The 13624-nt window shown below is 39.7% G+C and overlaps 1 protein-coding gene across 2 annotated transcripts in view; it reads left to right on the top strand.

Annotated features, from left to right (window-relative positions):
- ARHGAP6 (Rho GTPase activating protein 6) overlaps window positions 1-13624 on the top strand; it is a 338498-nt gene that overhangs the window by 81152 nt on the left and 243722 nt on the right. The window lies entirely within an intron of this gene.

Here is a 13624-nt window from a genome sequence, read left to right as displayed (position 1 = left end):
TTTTACCAATTACCCTGAGATTAGGAGATTATAATGAAAAGTGAGTTCAAGGCCAAAAGGACTTGAAGCCACATCAGTCATCTCTTAAGAGAGTAATATGGTCTACCAGTTAGAGGATATTTGGAGGTGTATTACTCCTTTTCTCTCCTTTTGATCCAGTTCCTTTAAAACAATAAAATAAATTACTTACTTATTTTATAAGTCTGAGAAAGCTAACATGCTGGTGGTTAGGGCACTTGCTCTGGATCCAGACCTGTCCCAGATGGTTATTTATGTACTTAAAATAGCTTGTAACTTAGAACAGCTTAGCACCTTGGCACCACCACAGCTGCTGCCCTTTCTTTCCTATCCTTCTAGAACACAAGTCCAGGGAATAGCCATTCAGTGCATGTTTAAGTATTTCCCTTGACTTGCAGTAAAACTGTGGGTTGCTTTTGAAGTATTTTTTTTAAAATCAGCCTAAATTTTTTTTCCTCCTGTTGAATTGCTACAGTAAAAGACAAGCTAGTAGGTACTCACGTGGCCACAATTCAGATCCATTTTGCCACCAAAGCGGGTATCTCCAGCTGGATCCAGTTCTCTGTAGGTTTGACCCAAGGGAATTGTAGGCACAAATGTGACTTGGACCAGCCAGCTTGAATAAAGATGGTAGGGACAAGTTAATGCAGCTGGCAAACTACTTCCAATTATCAGAAACAGGTGCTGCAAGTTAATCAATTGGGCCCTGGGTGATCACATGGGCAGAAGCAGCATATAAGGAGCTAGCAAAAGAAGTGTGGCTTTGAGTCAACTCTGTTGGTTCTACTATGTTGCCTGTGTATGTCTCTGAATGTACGTTACCTAGATTCTCTTTATCTTTGAATGAATATTGCTTGTACCACTACAACAGGGAGTACATCTGTTTCACCTGAAATATATGGTTATCTTGCCATTCTTATGTGACAATACCTGCTGGCTGTTCTGGACGAGTAGGCCACTTAAGCCGCAAAGTGGAGTGGGTACCTTGTGTAGAAAATTTAGTATTGTGATAGGCTTTTGAAACTTAACTATGAAAGTAAAACCTAGAGAGTTAGAAGAACAGTGCAGACATGTTGATGGCAATATGGACACTCTGCGCTCTGTGTCCATTTAACACCTCTGGCTCCACAGTGTCTCTGTGTTTGTGTGGTTAGATGGGCTAGTAAGAGACTGAACCCACTGCTGTGGTTGCATCTTTGCATTTGGTTGGAGAGATGTTTTTTTAGACTTTTTACTTATCTGGGGACAAAAATAAATAATGAATTATTTTACTAAAAGCTACAAAAGTTGATGCGAGAGGTAGGGAGCAAATTTTCAGTGAAGACGTAAATGTTTTAGTGTCCTGTGAAAGGATATGGTGGGATGCCTGTAACTTGTCGTGTTTAAAGCAGGGTTGGTTTTCCAGCTGCCAGAAACCTGAAATGTACTTCCTGTAGCACTTCTTTGCCTTTAACTGGTATCCAAAGTTAAAAATTCAAAATTTTGAGAGAAAATATGTTTTAAAATGTGTTTTATTTTGATAAAATTAAACCATTTTGATAAGGGAAGGTCATAATAATTTTAATTTTTTTACTTGATTACTGAATAATTGTGGAACATTTTTATTTATCAGATAATCTCTTTCTAATAGGCAAGCTTTCCAGTGAAAATACATTATGTGCTCATGAGAACATGCTGCCTTACTACCTGTAGCCCCGGAAATGGGGTAGATGAATGTTATGAACCCATTAGAATTCAAAACCTCTGATTCTGAATAATTTATTTTTGTAGAACTAAGTTTTCGAAGTATGAGTTCCAGGAGGGCAGAATGGTTTTCATTGTTCAGTGTTGGTATATGGCATTAAAGGAATGCATGACATTTTGAAGAGAACAACAGGTTCCTTTTAAAAATAGTATTTAATTCAGGAATAACACTATCCAGTGAAAGATCACGAGAACAGTAGCAAAGTGCATACTGGTGCTGACTTGAATTTATTGGCTGTATATTTTATCCTCCTTCTTAATAAACACAGAGCAGACTGAGAAGAGTTAGTAGCTGTATTTTATATTTTGTAGACTCTGAAATTACAAGCCACTGAAGAAAATAAAAGAATATCCCACTAAAATCAGGGGATATTTGTAGCATAAGGCAACCTGTACCTATGCCTGCCATCAAAGTGAAGTGTGGCTTTCTGAATAAGCAAGAGGACTTCAAAAAAGAGTTCTTGGAGAAGCCAGCCTCCTGCTTGTTTTTTTGATTCTACATACCATGAGGAGGCAAAGGATCACACAGTTCAGTCCTGGGTGGTCACAGCCTGGGAAGCAAGAGAGAAATCTGTAAAAGTCTTTCAAAACTAAAACATTTTGGAATAATTTTGGAGTACATTCTTTAATATCTTCTCCAGTCTGGAAACATCACCTTTTTATTGGCTCATGTGGTATCTGAACTGCCTTTTGTTTTATCTCTTGTTGGGAAAAATAGTGCCACTGCCACTTATCATGTGTCATAGATCTAGAAGCGTTTTTTCTGTGGTGGGAGGAAACAGGTCATCATCTCCAGCCATCCTCATGCTCTGAGATATCCCCTCGGAGGAGAGTGAGATCTCGAGGAGCCTCACTGTTATCAAGAACCTTCAGCTGAATGTTGTAGGGCATTGGGTAGAGGCATTTTTCCAGTTTTAAATTTACAAAACTTCTTTTGGGTTAATGTAACTTGTCTTTCAAAGGTTTTATTTTGGATAGATCTTTTCCCCTGTGTAGTGTGAATGCAGCTACTTCTGTTGTGGAGATTGCAACCCAGTTCCAGTAGAGATGCTGATTTCTGGTATTCCAGCAGCCCTAGCCACAAGAGTTCATGTTTGTTTGTTTTTTTTTTTTCTCTCTCTCTTTGCAGACTGGTACAGACACCAGGAAAGAGCTCTGACCTGGTCAGTTTGGGGAAAGTAATTTTGTCAGGGTTGCAAAGCGCTGAAGTAGCGTGTGCCTGTCCCAGGGTGCCTCCCTGGTGAGGAGCATTCAAGTAGATAAATTCTGCAGGGGAAGCAAGTTGATCTATTAATAGTAGGATGCCAACAAAAAAAAAATCCCTTAGAGAGCATCAGTGACTATATCCAGTGCTATCCTAGAAAGCTAGAAAGCAAAGCAGTGACAAGTTTAAGTGGGATGAAAACCAGAGGCACAGCTCAGCTTTAACCAGGGGACACCGCTGCAGTGGGCTGACAGTGTGCTCTTGGGGAAGGTCTTGATTCCCTTTTGTGTTGCTGTTTATAAGTTACTTTTTTTTGTTTTGTCTCTTGAAAAAGCTACCATGACAGCCCAACGCTAAGAGCTCATTAAAGAGGTGCAAGCCTTTGAGATGACAAAAAGCTAGCATGGCTGAGGAGAGGAGGAACAATGGATCATGATGAGTGTAGGGGAATCTCCCAGTATAAGCTTGAGACCCAAAGGAAAAAAACATAGGTGATACCTCTGGCAGAAGCCACTGCTGCTGTGGTGTCCTTCTGCCCTCAGTGCCAACCCTTCAGCTGGAAATGACACTGACCACAAAATGCATCTTGGTGTTGTGAATGTAGGACTTAAGTTTTCAGACATTTCTGTGCAGAAGGTGCCACATCTGATGCTGTCCCCGATGTGGACGCAGCTCTTGCTGGTGCTGGGTGCAGGAGATGCCATCCCACACTAGGTTAGCTCTGTGAATGCTTTGCTTTGCTGCAGCCATGCATGCTGGCAGCTTGGCATCGCTGCCCTGCGAGGTGCCTCTGCTGTGAGCCCAGGGCTGGAAGCAATTACAGGACCTGGTGGAGTGTTTAAAGCAGTTAAAAATAAACAAGCTGTGGAAAAAAAAAACCCAAAATGCTTAGAAAAGACCATGATTACAAAGATGTTCCCACTCCTCCTTGCTTTTCTCTTTAAGGATTGATAGATTTTCTGTTGCATGGGGATGCAAGAAGAAGAGTAAGGGTGTGGAGTGAATAAAGCAAATTACTCCCCACTCAAGTCTTAGGCAAAATCCAAGCTTCTCATACCATCCCCTTCTTATAGTGTCTTTCCTCACGGTAAAACACCAGGACTGTAAAAAAACCAGATATTGTCAAGAACTACATTTTGTTAAAAGGACATGGAGCAAACCAAGGCAAATTACTTGGAACATATTTTTTCTTCAGATAGTGTTTCTGCCCTTGCAAAGTGTCTGCAGAGTCGAAGTTTTTTGTTTCAGTTTTTAGAAAGGAGTTTCTTACTGATCTCATGAATGATTTTGCCTTTATTTTAGTGTTGCTCTATTTTGTTGACAAATTCTGGTGAAAAATACTGAGATGCATGTAACTTTTTTTAAACCTCATACTAGTCCTGCTTCTTTGTAAAAGCTGCGTTTGGTTAGTCCAATGGGTTGCTGAGCTGCTTTGGTATAACCAGGATGAGTAATAGATGCATTTTGGTCTCCCTGCTTTCGGATACTATGGCCCAATGCTGCGTCCACACCACAGAGGCTCACATAAACACACTGCTGGATCGCAGTGGCCCTCCTGAGCACTGTGCACTGAGATGGGTTTACAAGCAGCCCTCAGTCACACAGCTCTCTGTCCCTCCTTCAGGCTTGGGTAATGCTCTGAGCGTTTGCTGGTGTTTGGTATGGAGAGCAGTAGGTTATTCCCTGGCATGCTGTAGCAGGTGTAGCCCTCAGCTGGGTGTTCCCTTGCCTTTGTGCCTCGGGACTGGAGCTGGGCTGCCAGCCTCATTGCCTCATGGGCACACAGAACCATCCGCTCCCCAGTCACACTTGTCTGACTGCAAATCTCAACAATGCTCATCACTGGTCCTCTTGGGTTGTGCTGCCGATGTTATATCTTGTAAACTTGACACTGTTGTATTCTGCTCTGTGTATATGTGTGTGCACATTTATTTAAGCTAGCTGTTGTATATTGGCAACTCTTAAAAAACTTGGTAGTCTGCTTATGCACTTATAAACATGAGACTGAACATTACTGATTTAAACTGGGTGTTAAGTTTGCTGATAGTAATTTAATTGTTGAAATCTTTGTTGAAATGAATCCAGCACTCTCACTCTTGGAACATGCATACCATGAACTCCACATAGATTTGTGTGCATGAGAGCAGTCACATTACTTTTGAAGGGAAGAATTAGGATAACAAACAAACATTTGCCTACCTGTTTGGAGGATCAGAGCTGTGAAGCACCAGCTACACTAAAAGTAAATGATAGTCAAACCCTTAGCTGAGAATTTCCTGGGACTTCTTACTGCTTAAACAGTCATTTTTGTCCTGAGAATTAGAAGTTAAATTATGCAAAGTTCTCACTTGAAGCTTTTAATCATCAGAGCTCTTCAGGAAGGCCCAGTATGATGTGTTGCATCTCTTCAGATTCATGGCTTGGAGCTGTATGTGCGGCTACCCAAGGAAAAAACAATACTGATGTAGCTGGAGGTAAATGCAACTTGGCTTCAAGGAGCGAAATCTGTCCCCCTAAGGAAACTTGATCTTAATTCTTCACAACGCTTTCTAAATTTCATCCCCACTGTTCTTCATGCTCCCTAGAGCTGGGTATCTGTTTAAAAGGGGTCTTCCATGAAAAAGGGTAGAGGTGCAAAGTCACAGGGAGCAGCTGCCTTTTTTTTTTTCAGGGCATCAACAAAAGCATGGCTGTCAGCATCCCTCAGAACATCTGTTGCCCTGCCAAGCACAAATTTGAAGGGTCTGGAGACCTCAGGGAGTCAACATTGTTAGTTGATGGTTAGTATCCATATTATAGATTGTAATGTCTGTGATTTCAGTGTGGTACAGTGGCATATAAATACTGCAGTCTTAAATAAATCTATCCTTCCAAGTCTTAGATATGCACCTGAAGGGCCTCCCGAGACTTAGCAGCTCCAATCTTCATATTTTTATGGAGTTTTGATTTTTCCTCCTGGTTTTGGAAGAGTTATGTTGTTCTGTAGCTGGCAGAGAAGAGTCAGTGCAGGCTCTCTGGAGAGTGCTGCTGGGGACATTTCACAGCACTGCAGAGATTACTAAAATAGGTTGAAATACAGTCCATGGAAAGCAGAGCCCACAGAAAGTCCATGGGAATTCTAGTTCATGGAAAGCAGTTAAATTTTGTCTTGAGCAAAGAGCCCAAGGATGGAGATGTTTCAGGTGAACCTCAATGGGCAGTCTGACATCTCTGCAGTAAACCAGTGAGGGCCCTTTGTCAGGGAGGTGGTCATTCTAGTAGACTTTCAGAACTTACTGGAGCAAAATAATGAGGAAACATCTTTGACTTGAGCAGCAGCATAGGGCATTTTAGGGAGGTTACTTTACTTCCTACTTCAGTATCTGAAGTATTTCTGTATATTGTGAGATATATATGTATCAAATCCATATAATAGTGTTAGAAATCTGTTAAATAACACATTTTCCAAATATTGAATGCATTGAGAAAAGGTTCTGAATTTACCTTTTATGCTGTAATGATACTCATTAAAATTGAAAAAAATATGCTTTTGGTGGCACTGTTGTAAATGCAGGCCAGCTCTAACAGTTAGTTACAAATACAGTCAAGTTAGGTAGTTTCTTTATTATGTCATTATGTCACACTCCTGTACCAATCCTTAGTAAAATCATAGCTCACCTTCCTATGCCTTGTGCTCTTTCCATCATTTGTGGCTACAGCAGTATCTGCCATGAAGGAAAACAAAAAATCAGCTTCATTGCAATGTTTCATACTTTAAATGGGAGAAGTTACTGAGAAGGCTTAGAACTTGTCTAGTAACAGCATTAAGCCTTGGCCTTTTGTTTTCCCAACAAGTTCTTGGTACCTGAGATGAGTAACTGTTTTTTGCTTTATTATATGCATGGGGTTTTTTTCTTATCTCCTATTTCTGGATCTCATCAGCACTAATGGTGAACAGGAGGACAGACTAAATGTGTTACCTTATTAGTGCTTGCAAATTTTAAATTGAGTATTATCAGCTTTCTGAAGCAGAAAACAAAATGTTTCTCATGTGCGTTGCATTTTAATAAGAGGAAGAAGTAAGGATGAGCTTGAGTTTAACTGTCATGTATTACTGAATGCTTTGTTTAAGCTACTTGCAACTGCGGTGGCCCTTTTGTTTAATTCTATAGTAACTAAATTGCTGTGATTGGTGTGGTTTGATGGGTTTTGTTTTTGCATTTTTTTTCTCCCTTGAAGCAGAAGGAGCCTATTTTAGAGGCATGTAACATATGCCTCAGGGATTCTGTTTTCATTAGGATGCTGAACAGTCCTAGATTTATATCTCTCTTTGCAGGTTGCAATTATGTCTTTTAATGACTCTTTTGTATTAAAGAAAAACAATGGAAACCTTCCAGTACTGTTAAAATCTTCTTTAATTGGTAGTAAGAAGTTCGTGAAGAGAGAGGAAGAAAAGAGAGAGGAGAGAGGAAGAAAACCCAGTGCATCCAGATAAGCTTCGCTGGCTAAAGAGATGCTTTAAAAAGATAAAAGTTTTCACCATCCAGACACAGAAAGGACTAGAAGACATTCATTCTCGGTAATGGAAGTGTAGCACACCAATACTAGTCATCCATGGAGCTCTAAAAGTGACTGAAGTCATGAAAGCTTGCTTGGAAGTGATAGATACTTAGAATCTGCAATATGAGAAGTGTGCTTTTTTCATTAGAGGATTCATACTGTGAGCAAGACATGGATTTGTCTTACAGAACAGGGACTGTCTTTTTATTTGATATTTGTTTAACACTGCTGAAGTTTTGGTTTATTTATTGTATGAAGTTATTAGTGAGGGGAGAGATTGGTTATCTTTGATATCAGAGCTTTTACCCTTTGGTGGTGCCATGCCACAGATGTCACTACCTCCACTGAGGACAGGCTGAGGTTAATTCTTCCCGTTATTCTTAGGCTCTTTTAGGAGTCCTGATTATTTAAGTACAGGCCCTTTCCATCAACTTGAAGCCAAATAATCACTGACTTGATGGGGCAAATTTCATGGAAATGTTTGCAGGGGAAAAAAAAAAGTGTCACATTTCAAATCCAAATTAACTCTGTGACTTGAACATTTTTAACCAATTCCACAAAGGACACACTGCTGCCATCAGGACCCTTGTTTTATTCCTTGCATCCTCAGGATTTCACCCAGCAGCGGTGTGCAGCTCTCTTCCAACAATTGCCTCATTTTTTGTTCTCAGTGGAGTTTAACATCACTGTCTCCAAAAGTGAATGGCTAATTTATTTTTTTAAGAGCTGATTAGTCCTAAATGTGACTGTAAAGCTGCCTCTCCAGTAAAAAAAAAAAGGTACCAATGTCTGTATTTTGATTGTACTGCTGAAGGAGGGCAAAGCTGAAGGCAAAGCTGTGAATTTACATCAGAAGCAACATACATACTGATGCTAGATTCAGTCTTCCCTGACTCTTGCCTGCATTGCCATAAGGAAGGTGAAAAGCCGGGCAACAGACAGAGGGGTGCCTGGAAGGCTTTGAAGTTGGTAACCTACTTATGGTATCTCCAGCAGTGGCCTCTCAGAAGTATCTTCCCAGGTGTGTGACATGGATGATGGAGCTGGTTTGGGTCTGTGTTTATTAATGTGCTGTTTCCTTTGCCAGTCTCAGCAGAGCAGAGTCCTCATGCAGTGGCTTCAGGTGCTTCCCCAAGGACAACTTAAGGGAAGAGAGTGGTGAAAAGTTTTTATTTGTCTTCTAAAATCCAGTATCATAGATGTAAGATACTTGTTTTGTCTCTTGCGTTTTATGTTTTGAGGTTCAACTCCATTTCACAGATACTCCTTCATTTTAATTTTATTAGATGATGTACTCTTAAATCATCTCCCCTAACTCTGGTCCCATCCCCTTTTCAACCTTTAGTGTTAGAAATTCTTAAAATACCATCAAAGCATTTTTGTCTTCTTTTATAGCATCAAAGTTTTGGTCAAGGACAATAATAAGTAGTCACTTGATTGAATTGAATTAATAATTCCCAGTGTAAGTTAATTAGAAGGATCGTGCTAAATTTATTATGTAAAATCCACAGCTTGAAATTAAGAACTAGCAAGAACATGGTGCAAAAACACTGTTTCTGCCAGGGAGATGCTGATTTTACAATTTGCTGTGCTGCTTCCTTTTTGTCCTGTCACGTGACAAACCCTGTTTGCCCAGAGCTTCAAATCTTTTCTAGTGTCCAACAGAAACTTAAAAATGTTGATTTGTTTGACTTCTTGGGCCCTTTTTAGGAAAACAAACTATTTGAATCTGGGCAACAGAAAATCATTAATGCTGCATATTCAGAATTGTGTAACGGGGTAATTCTAAAAATTTTGATAGGCTGAGAGTGATAAATACTTTGTTTTTTGTAAATGCCATCTACTAATATTTACCTGTAGCCACTAGTAAGGACAGCCATGTCTTGTCTTAAATTTTGAATAGTTCTCATTGCTCTCCAGAGAGCTGGTGTTGCATTGCCTTTTTCTGCATTATATCAGGATAAATACTGACATTTTCACAGCTGAACTGCCTTGTGATTAATTGTAGCAGCGTAAGGAAGAAGGCAGGCTACAGAGCCAATCTCATCACCAGTTTCATTTTTCTTATGATTAAAATCCTATTAAAATAAGCCAGTGATTGAATACAGTCCTTAATGTGAAAGGGACAAAGTGGAACTGGAAGTAGGAAATGTCATGCCTGGATCTCTTAACCACTAAAAATCAAAGCTTTGGATGGAGTCCCTTGCTGAACCTTTTCTCCTTATTGGAGGCCTATGTCTTTACGATAAGCCTGTAGAGATACATTTCAGAATAACCTGCTTGGATAGTCATAGCAAAATCTTTTGTTTCCAAGGGTAAGGCGAAGTGTTCAGCAACGTAGGAGAGGACAGCCAATGCTTGGGCTCTTGGTGGGAATAGTGTGCTAATTTTAGCACTTGCAAGCCAAACTACTACTGCTGTAATGACATGGACAGCCCACCATAGTGGTATGTCTGCTGCTCTGCTTCCAGTTGCATGTATTTGCTTCATTAAGGGAACAAGCATACAAATCTCTCCCTCCAAAACTCGCTTATCCTCAGGGCTCACTCTGCAGCATGGTCTTTTGCTACCTTTCTCATTCCAAGCCCCTATTTTTTTCCCTTCTCCTTGATATAGGTAAGGATTCATCTAGTCTAATTCTAGATATTTGTGATGTAGATATCTAGCTGAGAGTTATCCAACCTGCTGTCTCTGCAATCAGTCTGATGGAGAGAAGCCACACTTTATGTACCTGCTAAAGGATGAGAAAGTGATGCCTTTGCCTGTGAAAAGCATCTAGATGATCAGCTTGGATTTGCTAGGTTGAATACTCCCCATGTGTCAGTCCCCTGAGGAGTACTTCTTAAAAACGGCAGTTAATCCAAATGAATGGTTTGGGTTTGACTTTTTCATCTGGATGAATATTCTAGTAATACTTTATGTAAATAACATATATTTCACATTTCGTTGTTCCTAATAGTAGAGTTTTGGAAGTGGACTGAAGTAAAGAAGGCCAATGCATGAGATCCGCTGGGAAGACTCTATGCTTTCTGTTATCTCTCAGGAAGGACTTCTGGTCTAAGAAATCATTTCCATTTCAGGGACTGATTTAGACATCTTACAGTCTAGGAAACAATCATACTTTCCCTTCAATGAAGTATTATGGCTCTTTTTTATTCTTTAATTCAGAAATCCTTTATGCTTCTTTTTGTTGTCATAATCATGTGTGTGCTTCTTGAATAAGAAGATCTATGTAGATGCTAGCCATGCATTTGCTTCAATATTAAAGACCTAACTACAGATCTGTGCGGTCTCACGTGTTTTGACTGTCACTTGTCAATAGCCCACAATGTCTGTGCTTTTGGCCACAGCCTGTGTTGTGCTGTCAGAGTGCTTTTCCCATGAAGGAATTTATTCTGTAGCTCCAGATTTTTATAAAGGGAAATGAGATATGGTGCTATTGTCCTGTATCCTCTGGTTTTCTCTGAAGATATGTTCCTTCAGGACTTGAGCACACCTGGCAGGAAAGGAGTTAATGTGTTGGAAAGGGATCGCCACAGACTGAGTGGATTTGGTTTTTGGTTTAGTTTTAGGTATTGCGTAAACCTCTGTCCTTGATTTAGAAGCTTTAAGCTAGTACACTGGCTTTGCAATAATAAAACAAACTCTTCCTGGAAAGTGGCAAAAATAAATGAAGTGTGTCCCTTGCTTTTGGAACATGTACAGAACAGTCACTTTTCTTCAAGAAAATATCAACAAAGTCAGTCCACAGTCTGGCCAGGATTAGTACTAATAATGCATTTTACCTCTGACAGGGTCAGGTTGTGCTCTGGCCCTTGGATTTAATCCTGGTGCTTTGAATCTTCTCCACGCCACTCCAGTAAGACACTGGTCTTTCCTCAGACAACTATTGTGTTATAACCTTGCTTTTGGGGTTTATTAAGGGTCCTGCTCTGAGCGCCATTTTTCCAGGCTGGGGTTGATAGGAAGTTGGTGCTAAGGCAAGGCAACAACATCTTTTTCCCTCCTCAAGAGAAAGATTAGACCCTGAGTCACTTTTGGTGTTTGGCAATGGTGTGTCAATTGTTCTAGAAACAACATTAAATGAGCACAGAATGAAAGCATGAATGTTAAGATAACACCATCTCTCTGGGGACTCTCTGGGGAGCTTTCTCTGCTCTGGCTTTTCTTAAGAAACAACATTAAAAAGGGGTATTGCATCCTGTCCTTGCAATTTTAGGAAATAAAAAGTTGGCTGGCTTAAGAACAGCTCTTTCATCAGGGATACATTTTAGTTCGATCACTTAGCAAAAGAACTCATGTCTCATTAAACAGATGTTGGTGATGGCAGGATGCTGGCAAACAAATAACCAAACGTTAAATTAACGAAAAGCACACATTTACTGTATAATCACAGTGGAAAATAATTCAAGACCTCTTGCCATCACTGCATTTATTTACCATGTTATCTCCCAGAAACTTACTCTGAAGAAGCTCTGGTTCTAATTTTAACTCTAAGTTCTGATGACAAATTACTGCTAAAACTGTAATCTTTATAGCAGCTTTCTGGTTGTCCCTCATGTTTGCAGATGAGCTATTGTGACAATACAAACCCAATACAATTGTATCCTGATAGAGTATTTATCAAATGGGCCACCATCAAAGAGGGCGGGAGGAAGCTTGGATGTAAACACTGATTTGCTTATAGAAAATATTAAAGCATTTGAGGTCACTGGGGAGAAGAATTATCCACAAAATGATCCTGTAGTAGAAGGACCCATCTGTTCAAACTTAGTTACATGCTGGAAACATTGAACAAGAAACAGATGCACTTTTTTTCATGGGTTATCTATCATGGTTTCCACAGTACATATGATTCCAAGGGGAATCATGAGCCAAATATCAAAGGATAAATTGCTTAAGAGCTTATTGACCCAGTAAATAATTTTTAAATATGAGATAAGTACCGAAGCACCTTTAGCTGTTGCAGTGATACCAGTTTCTCCCTGGTGTGAAGGTGTTTTGACATGACAGCTCTTACCCCATTGTTGCAAGAATCAAGCTTTGACGCTTGATGCGTCTGCAAGCACCTTATCTTCCTTTCAGCCTCACCTCCACAAACTGGATTTTGTGTTATTTTCAGAATCCCTATGGGGTTTACACATGCATAGGAAGAGTTGAAAGGAAGAGTTGAAACTCTTCAGCAAGCTCTGTGGGCAAGGTAACTCCTGGGTAAAGTATCATCTTTGGCATGTATTGCATTCCTTCCACTCAGGCAAGAGGTGGCAGATGTAGCTGTAAGAAAGCTTACTGTCCTGACAATAAGGTCTAGAGCTATATCTTCTACTCAGTGGAGGCAGATGGGAACCTAAAGTACCTGCAATCCACAAGCCTGTATTTTTTCAGACTGTAGTTCCTGGTGCTGATCAGTGGAACCTTTTACTTGTTCTATCTGGACAAGTTTTTGGTTATTTATAACTCATAAGACAAGTACATAGTAAAACATGAATATAGTAAAACATGAGCATGTGCTGTATAGAATAGAGATAGTAAATATTAGGCATCTAAGAAGACAGCTTTCAATGATACAGGTTAAAAGGCATGATAAGCATATGTACTGTATCTGTCTTGCAGATAACATCTAGCAATACCAGTTTAATTTAGAAAAGTGCAAAGAGGAAAATCTTGCTTTGAAAGAGCTGCAGAATCTGTCTTTATAAAATTATGACAAGAACTGGCTTCTGAGTAGGAAATTAACATTTTCTTGAAATAGAGATACTTTATAAGATAAAAGTTTCACAAAACGGCCATTTCATACGGAAGAGACACAGATCCCTGGGATATTTTTCTGTATTTTGATATGTGTTTCACAAACTGACAAGATGAAAGGGTTGATAAAAAGGCAAGGCTTTGTATGTATAGAGTCCTTTATTTCTTGGCAATCATCACTGATGGATAATTTCTAAAAATAGTGTTACAAGCTACTGAAGTGCCACATCAGTTCAACAAAAAAGTCTAAGAAATGAAAGATGATGCTTAAAAAAAATCAATTGCAAGCTAGTCCCTTATAGTCCTTGAGTTATTGAAAGATGCATTTCACTTTTAAATGAGTATCCTAAGACATGTATTATTGACAAAAGA

This window comes from Colius striatus, chromosome 1 (assembly GCF_028858725.1).
Source record: "Colius striatus isolate bColStr4 chromosome 1, bColStr4.1.hap1, whole genome shotgun sequence".
In the NCBI taxonomy this organism is placed as follows: Eukaryota; Metazoa; Chordata; class Aves; order Coliiformes; family Coliidae; genus Colius; species Colius striatus.
This window is presented reverse-complemented; position numbering and strand designations above follow the sequence as displayed.